Source organism: Arachis hypogaea, chromosome 6 (assembly GCF_003086295.3).
Source record: "Arachis hypogaea cultivar Tifrunner chromosome 6, arahy.Tifrunner.gnm2.J5K5, whole genome shotgun sequence".
Taxonomy (NCBI): Eukaryota; Viridiplantae; Streptophyta; class Magnoliopsida; order Fabales; family Fabaceae; genus Arachis; species Arachis hypogaea.
In genome coordinates, this window is record NC_092041.1 from 118133775 (window position 1) to 118142048 (window position 8274).

An 8274-nucleotide genomic window follows, 5' to 3' on the forward strand; every position below is an offset into this window, starting at 1 on the left:
CATGACTAATATTTTATATTTATTTTTTATTTTTACCTACCATATCATACATAATAAAATACTAAACACTAATTATACAATAATTTTTTTTGATATTGTCATCAAAATTATTGTAAATTAAAATTTTATTAAAAGGTATTTATTATTATTATTATTATTTATAGATAATTTTTCTATACATAAACCGATACTGAGTTAGTTGCCCTATTATATATAAGGATCAAAATAAATATATATATAAAAAATAAAACACTATCAGATATGCTATGATATTTGTTTTTTATATTGACTGCCTATTACAAACTGTACACAAACCTAATATTAATTATAGGAAATCTCACTCCCAAAAGCACAAAATCCAATTTTTTTTTATCAATTTTTGAAGTGAAAAAATGTGGTTTTTTTTATTTCACTATTGTTTTAGAAAAATTAAAAGTAACTCAGAAAAATTAAAATTCTAAAAGAAGATATTGACAAAGAGAGTGAGACAGAGAGCACTTGAAAAGAGAGAATTTAATAAAAAATCGAACAGATATAATAATAGAATTCTTTGCTATGGCTACGTCATTCTGTCGCTATAATGACATAACTGTTGTAAAAAATTTCATTATTGTCTACTCGATCTTTTGGTGAATTCTCTCTCTTCAAACTCTTTTTCTTATTCTCTTTATCATTATCTTCTTGGAAAATTATAGCGTACAGAGGTAATGTTATACAAATTTGAAGAGATTTTGTGTTGTTAAAAGTTGTCATGACAAGTGGTGTGTTGATAGTTGTAGAGGAGCAGCTCGACAGAGGTGTTTCAGGCGTTGTGGGCCTGGGAGTTCTTGGAGCCGTGCTAAGTGGTCATAACTCATAAGGAGGGAAGCCCGTAACGGGCCTTGGATGTGGGTTTCGTAACCGTTATTGTATAGGAAATGGACTATGGAGAAAATAAGTTGGACCAAGTATGTATACATTGTTAGTGGGTTTAAGGAATTAGAGTTTCACGTGCCCAAAAAAAAAAAGGGAATGAGAGTTTCAGGATTGTTAGAACAGCGAAAAAAATGTCAAGAATAGTAAGATTGGGTTTGATTTAAATGTCTTCTCCTTCTTGTGATTTTTGCAACAAAAACTTATGTAGACTTAATTAGATACAAATTAATAATGAGCATGTAAAAAAATAAAGAATAAAATAGCATAAATTAAGTATATTTAAAAATTAATACATTTTATACCTAAAAAAAATCAACACATTGTTGCTGGATGTGATAAAATGAAGATGAAATTTTACATAGTCATGGATAAATGTTATTACTTTTGTTTATTTTGTAAATCGTATTTAATTCGAAGGCAGTATGAAAAAATGATAAACCGAGAACTTGTTATGACTATGACTAATTTTGATATATGAAAAATTATCCTTTTAGATTTTATATTTACGAAATTAAGCTATATTTTTATTAATTTTGTAAATTTATTAATGTTTATTTTTGTTATATCTTATGTTAGGTAATGTTTGACTTTTTATGTTATCCTTCGTTAAAATACAAGTTTTATTATATTTAGAAATTAAGGTATTATTTATAAATTTAGATTCTCTAAATTTTGAATTTTCATTCTAGAAGGTAAAGTGTGATCTCTCACCTTTGAATAATTTCTCTCTCATATTTTCTCTTAGTCCCTACTTATGAAATAAATAATGAAAGATTACACTTTATACTTTACACTTTAAAGTAAATTTCAAAATTTAGAGGATCTAAATCCATCATTTATTATTGTATTACCACATAAGATTTTTATGTATGTTGTAATTTTTCTAAATTTGAAAAGTATTTTTAGCTGTCTCTATTCGGTGAAGACTTACTGACGTTACTCTCTAATTAATATTATGAGTTTCATTAATAATCTCTGTTATTATGGTTATAATTGGACTCCGAAATATATCTCGTTGACATCAAAAAAAGGGTTCCTACAATGACTGCTTCTTGTGTGTCGTGCTATGGGTTTCTCGTTAATTCGACCAGTGCGTGAAACCTGCGAAGAAGACAACGACGCTCAAGTCAGGGTCAAACTTCAGAATGCTTGATATCTAAAGACACGGTGTTTTTTTTTTGGTCATTGTATTGAAACATGTGATGCCCCTCTATAGCTCGCAAGGGGCTGTATTTATTGTCATGTTGCGGTAATCAACTTAGAAGCGTAATCTGAGAGTGATGGTGCTTCTATAATGGTGTGAAACGGCTGTTTGTTTAAACTAATTGGAAAATAGTTGCTCAGAGATTGAGAGGCTAGTAGACAACCTTTGAATCAATATCCATATTCGTCACTCGATTGATGGATCTTCCGCTCTCTGGCCATCACGTTCTTCACCCAAGATAGCGTTTACTGTGTATGAACTGAGTAGGAACTGCTGCATTAACAATAACAGCATAATTCATGCAGTATCGCCAAAAAGGAAAAGTGTAAAGATATGTTGAATTGAATAGTGTATAATTGCAGCTTAGATGTGTTGTGTCAGTGTCATAGTTGTCAAAATCGAAAAAGTGTTTGAACCAGTCAGACCTATGGTTTATTGGTTTATTGATCCGACAGATGAGTAACTAGTTGAACCGGCAGAACCGGTCCTACGTAAATTTAGAATATAAAATAGTCTAAAGCGTAAATTTAAAAATTAAAAAATATATATGTTCACTAATATTTTAAAAATAATCAAGTGATAACAAATTATAATCAATAAGTTATAATCTAGTTATTATTAAATAAGTATATAAAATTCTAGTATTTTTTTTATAATAACGATTGCTTAATTTTATTTTTATATTAAAGTAAATATTTTTTTATTTTAATGACTTATTAATTAGTTTATATTATTTATTACATCGTATATGTTATATGTGTTTATCGAAAAATAATATTAATAAATATCGTATAATCATATAAAAATAAGTATATTGTAAATAATAAAAATATTTAATATTTTTTATTTATAAGCATGTTTAATTATATTTAGATTAATAAATATAAATAATAAAAAATATAATTAATTACGACTATACTAAGTTGTTTGTTTTTTGTAAAATATACAATGTATAATTGTTTTACCACTACGAATATTCTAAGTTTGAACTACAACCACATAAATAAATTTTTCTTTACAACATATATTAGTCCCTAATCCTTTTTTTTTGTTTTCTCTAAGTTCTTGACATTGTATAATATTATAATCATTTTAAAATAATAATTAGTTCTTGACCTTTCATCTTTCATAAAATAAAAGATAAATTAATCTTTAATCATTTTTAAACAAGTTATAAATTAATTATTTATTTTTCTAAAAAATAGCCTTATTAAAAAATTACCACCATAATTGCTTTTGTTAAACAATAATTTATTCAAAAAAATTATTCAATTCTAATTTTGTAGAGTCGGTTTGTGCGTAGGGTGTCCCCCACTCTTGTCCCGGAGCGCTAAGGGGCTAGAGTTTTTGAAACTAGGGTCGTAGGAATAGCACACTAACTTCATCTTGCAATACTAATCAAATTTTGCGATTAAAAGTATAGACGCAATTAATTCGCAACACGTATCCTCCGAGAATCGGGAAGTATATCCTCTTTTCTTAGAGATCTAAAGATCGCATGTGAGGCAATGAGCTCTATCAAGATCATCAATTCAATTCGCAACAGATTGCATATAGGAAATGGAGGAGGTGGTGACGTGAATGAGGGTGTGTTGACATAAGAGCCTAGCAAAAAAAAATCTCTACGGAGTCTTCGCGTCGACCCATTTTGTTTCTTGTAGGTACATGATATTAATCTTTCTCCTTGTCATGATATCCATCACCTCCATAGATTTTCTTGTTAGAGCGCCTATATTCCATGTCCAAAATCTCAACTTTTTGTCATTTCGACCTTTACCTTTACCTGTTTCTTTGTGAAATAACTTATTTATCCTCATCCGTTCACGAAAACGCGGTTACTCATTTAACATTACACCCGAACACCGATGCAGCGGCTCTTACTCATTTGACACTGTACTTGAGCCATACAGCGCGTTGCTTCTAGACAATGACTTAGCTTTAGCACAATAACGTCTTTGATTTATGTCATGAAGATTCGACTAAGTTTTTATGTTGGTTATCGAAGGCCTAACACAACCCTCCTCCTTTATCTGGACTTAAAATCGGCTATGTACTGCAAGTATAACATAGGTAGAGTTAAATTTATAATTTTAAAAATAAAAATATTAATTTCTTTAAAATAATAAAAAGTGACCAAACAGACATGATAGGGTCAGTTGAGTTGAGCTGCTAGTTTTAACGTGAAAATAACTTGCTTAAATTTAAAATATCAATATTAAATTATTAAGTGAAGATTTATAAACAATATTTTTTTATGTTAAATAACATTTAGGAACAGCTATTTTAGCACATAACAATTATATAGTGTTGAATTAATTGTTTCTAATAAAATAGCGGTGATTGTATTTATATTTGTAATATGATGAAATTATTGATAAATGAAATATATCTATTGGATAATTTATTTATTTTTTTTCCAAAAAAATAGAAACAATATAGACAAAGGTCATACTATATAATATATTGAAATGATGTAAATAAATGCTTGCTAAATAAGTCTTTACTGTTTACCGAAAAAAATAATTAGCAACTAATAACTATAAAAACAAAATCAAATTCTCACAAAAGGTTATTTTCCAAACAAAATATTAAACATTAAATAAAAAACATAACTATGTTCCACAAAAATATTATTTTCTAATTTAATGGCCAATGTCCAATTGCTATACTCAGTGTAATGTTTTTGAGTTCGTTTTTTTACTCTTGTGTCTCGTATTCATATAAAACAATGGTCCAACAGTCCATCATTAAGAACGGAACTTGGTTAATTCTATTCGAAATGTTGGCTCAGCTTCAAAATTTCTGCTCTGACTGCCACCACGTGTACCAGGTTGAAAACTCGATACTCTGTTGACCCTACGATGTAAGTGTGACCGGGCACTATATAAATTCTCGAAAATGTTACCCCCATTGAGCAATATTAATTATTTGAGATAAAGCTATGCATAGACTCATGGGGATGCACGTCGGGGGACAGTCTAAGTACAATTCAGACTTGTCGGGTTGGCTGGATAACCGACAAATGAGCCTCATCAGCCGTAGGACAGGCATGCATCATCTGCATATTACTCGAATTACTTGTTTGTGCATTAGTTGGGTGTGCCTAACTGTATTTGCCATGTTAAATGTGTAATTGTTACTTGTTGTATTTGTAACTTTCTTGTGCTTGCTTATATCTGTTTAACTGTCTGTGAAATACTGAAGGAAGTGGAGGTATGGAGGAACGGCAATATGGGGTTTAGACTTAAGGTTAAGTTAAGTTAATTTTAGATACTCTTAGAAAACCACCTTTTATGGCTTCTGTTTAATACTTTAAGCTCTATAATCTGAGTGTCCGCATTCTAGGATTGCCTCTGGCATTCCCAGGACCTTATATCTTATGTGTGTGGCACCTTTACCATACTGAGAACCTCCGATTCTCATTCCATACTATGTTGTTGTTTTTCAGATGCAGTTCGGGAGTCATCTCGTTAGGCGTCTGGACTATTAAAGCGGAGGGGTTACTAGATAGTGTTGTTGTATAGTTTTGTTGTACAGTGGTGTATATATATGTACTTAGCTTTCTCTCTGCATAACTTGTTCTTTTTGATCCTCTTAGAGGTTTATGGAGAGGCAGGATTGTGTATATGTACTTTTGGGTTTTGGATATGTATGTATATATGTGTAAATATTCTCCGGCCAGTCTTGACTTTGCAGGCTGAGTTAGGAGCTTGTTATTTTGTATTTTTGACACTCTATTCCTACTTCTGTTATCTTATGTTTGACAGTTATGGTTTTCTTAGCACGCAAGTTAACTCGTTCCTTGAGCGTTGCGCTTTTATCTCGCGATTTTTATTTCCCCTATTCTTCAAGGCTCCTAGCATATTATAATTTTTCTGCTATTATATGTACTCATTTTCTGTTAGAGGTTGTAATACCACACCACCTTCGTTTTACGACTTAAGCATAAAGCTTAGTGTGGTAGGGTGTTACAAAATGGAAAATAATTTTTTAATAATGATGATGATATGTTTAGTTTACCCAACAAAACGGCTTTGCTTAAAAATTATGCATTCAGCCATTCACACTTTTATCTCATATCAGTCACATGGGTTATGGATAGAAGGGACATTGTGTGCGGGTATATACTTGTCAACTATAAAACCTGTTGCAAATCTACCATGAACTCCTGATTTTCACGTACACTCAAAGTAGTTTATCAAAATTTTGACCGTTCATATTAATTTATGTTATATCTCTATGGTCAAAATGAGAGGAATATCACATTCCGTTACGTACATTGCCATACCAGAACAACTTCCTACATTTTAAGTTACCATACTACTTCTATATCACAATCTCAATCTATTTCTGACCAATTAAAGGAATTCAGATTGATCTTTCATTTCCTAAAAATCCTAAACCTCAGAATCAACATCCTATGACCACAAGAGCCAAAGCTGGCATTACAAAACCAAAAACATTCTTATCCACTGCCTCTTCTACCTAGATTGATGATGATCATTTGTTATCCAAAGATGTGGATTTGGATTTTCTAAAGTTTGAATTTCATTTTAAAGAGTAAAGTGTGATTTCTTACCATTTATTTTATAAGTGGGATTAAAAATAAATATGAGAAAAAAACTATTTAAAAGTAGAAGATCATATTTTACTCTCTAAAATACAAATTTAAAATTAGAAAATCTAAATTCTAAAAATGTTACTCAAGCAATGAAATTTATAGAGTGGAAACTAGCTATGACTCAAGAATTTAATGCGTTGCAAAAGAACAAGCAACAAGTCATAGGACGTAGTTATTCCACCACCAAATGCTGTAGTTACAAGATAATGTTTATTTGCATAGAACTTTTTTTTTAGTTTGTTCATAATACTAAATTGTATAAAATTTTCACCTGTTATTATTAATGTTTGATAAGGAGACCCGATTAAAAATTTAAAATATATGACTTCAATTTGTTTAGTCATTTTCTGAATTTAAATTGATTTAATTGTTGTTTATCATAGAAGTGCAGCTAACCCGCCCTAAATTAAAAAAATATATATTTAAAAAATTAAAGTTAAAAAATCAGATATGAAAAAATAATTATCTTTTTTATTTTACTTCTGAAAAAAATTCCTTTGTTTTATTTTATGATTTATTACCACCAATTTTACCTTTTATTTTTTAATTTTTCCTCTTTGTTTTTTCTGGGATTATTATTCTACCATGAGTAATATTAACATCACATCAGTGTTTATTGAGTTAAGGTCCGGTGGTTTAGGATCTTATTTACTCATATACATTTATTGGTGACAAGAGTGAATAGAATTCTACATTTGTAAAAATAAAGGTGAACCCATGAGCAAGCCCATTTACATACTTGAATAAATATGATTTGGGCTGGGCCAAGTTGCACTAGATATATTTTTTAAACCAATGTATTATCGTTTGGTAATGAAAATGTGAAACTACATCAAATGTTCTATTCCCCAAAATGATATAACATTTTTTCAACGGAAAGCATATTTTGTTTGGCAATGAAATAACACCTATATTCATAGTTGTCAAAACCGGACCGGACCGGCCGGTTCGACCGGAAAACCGGTGAGTCGGACTTCATACCGGTCCGGTCCAAGTTTAGGACCGTTCAAGGCAAAGAACCGGTACGAACCGGTCAAATCCGGAATGAACCGGTAAAAACCGGTCAAATCCGGTAAAAACCGGACCGGACCGAACCGCGTGGGTGGCAGTTGAAGGGAAACTTATGACGCATCGGCGCACCTGCATTCGACCGTACTCCATATGCTCCATGTCTTGCCAAGTGTCATGCCTTATGAATTTTGAAAAATTTTCCAAAATGGCCACCATGGGTTTCGAACCCGTGAACTTAGCATACAACGAGAATGATTCCACCACCCAGCTGCAATGTCTTTTGAAAATTTATGGACAAATTATAATACATATAGCAATCTTTTATTTTATTTATATTCAATTTATTTTAATTATAAAATCACTTAATTTTAAATCAATTATATTTTATTTAACTATAAATTTTATTAAATATATACAAATTAAAAAGATAAATAAAAATTTTTTATTATTCACAGTTTATTTTTTTCATGATTATATGATATCTATTAATATCATTTTTTTAATAAATTATATTTCTTTTGTG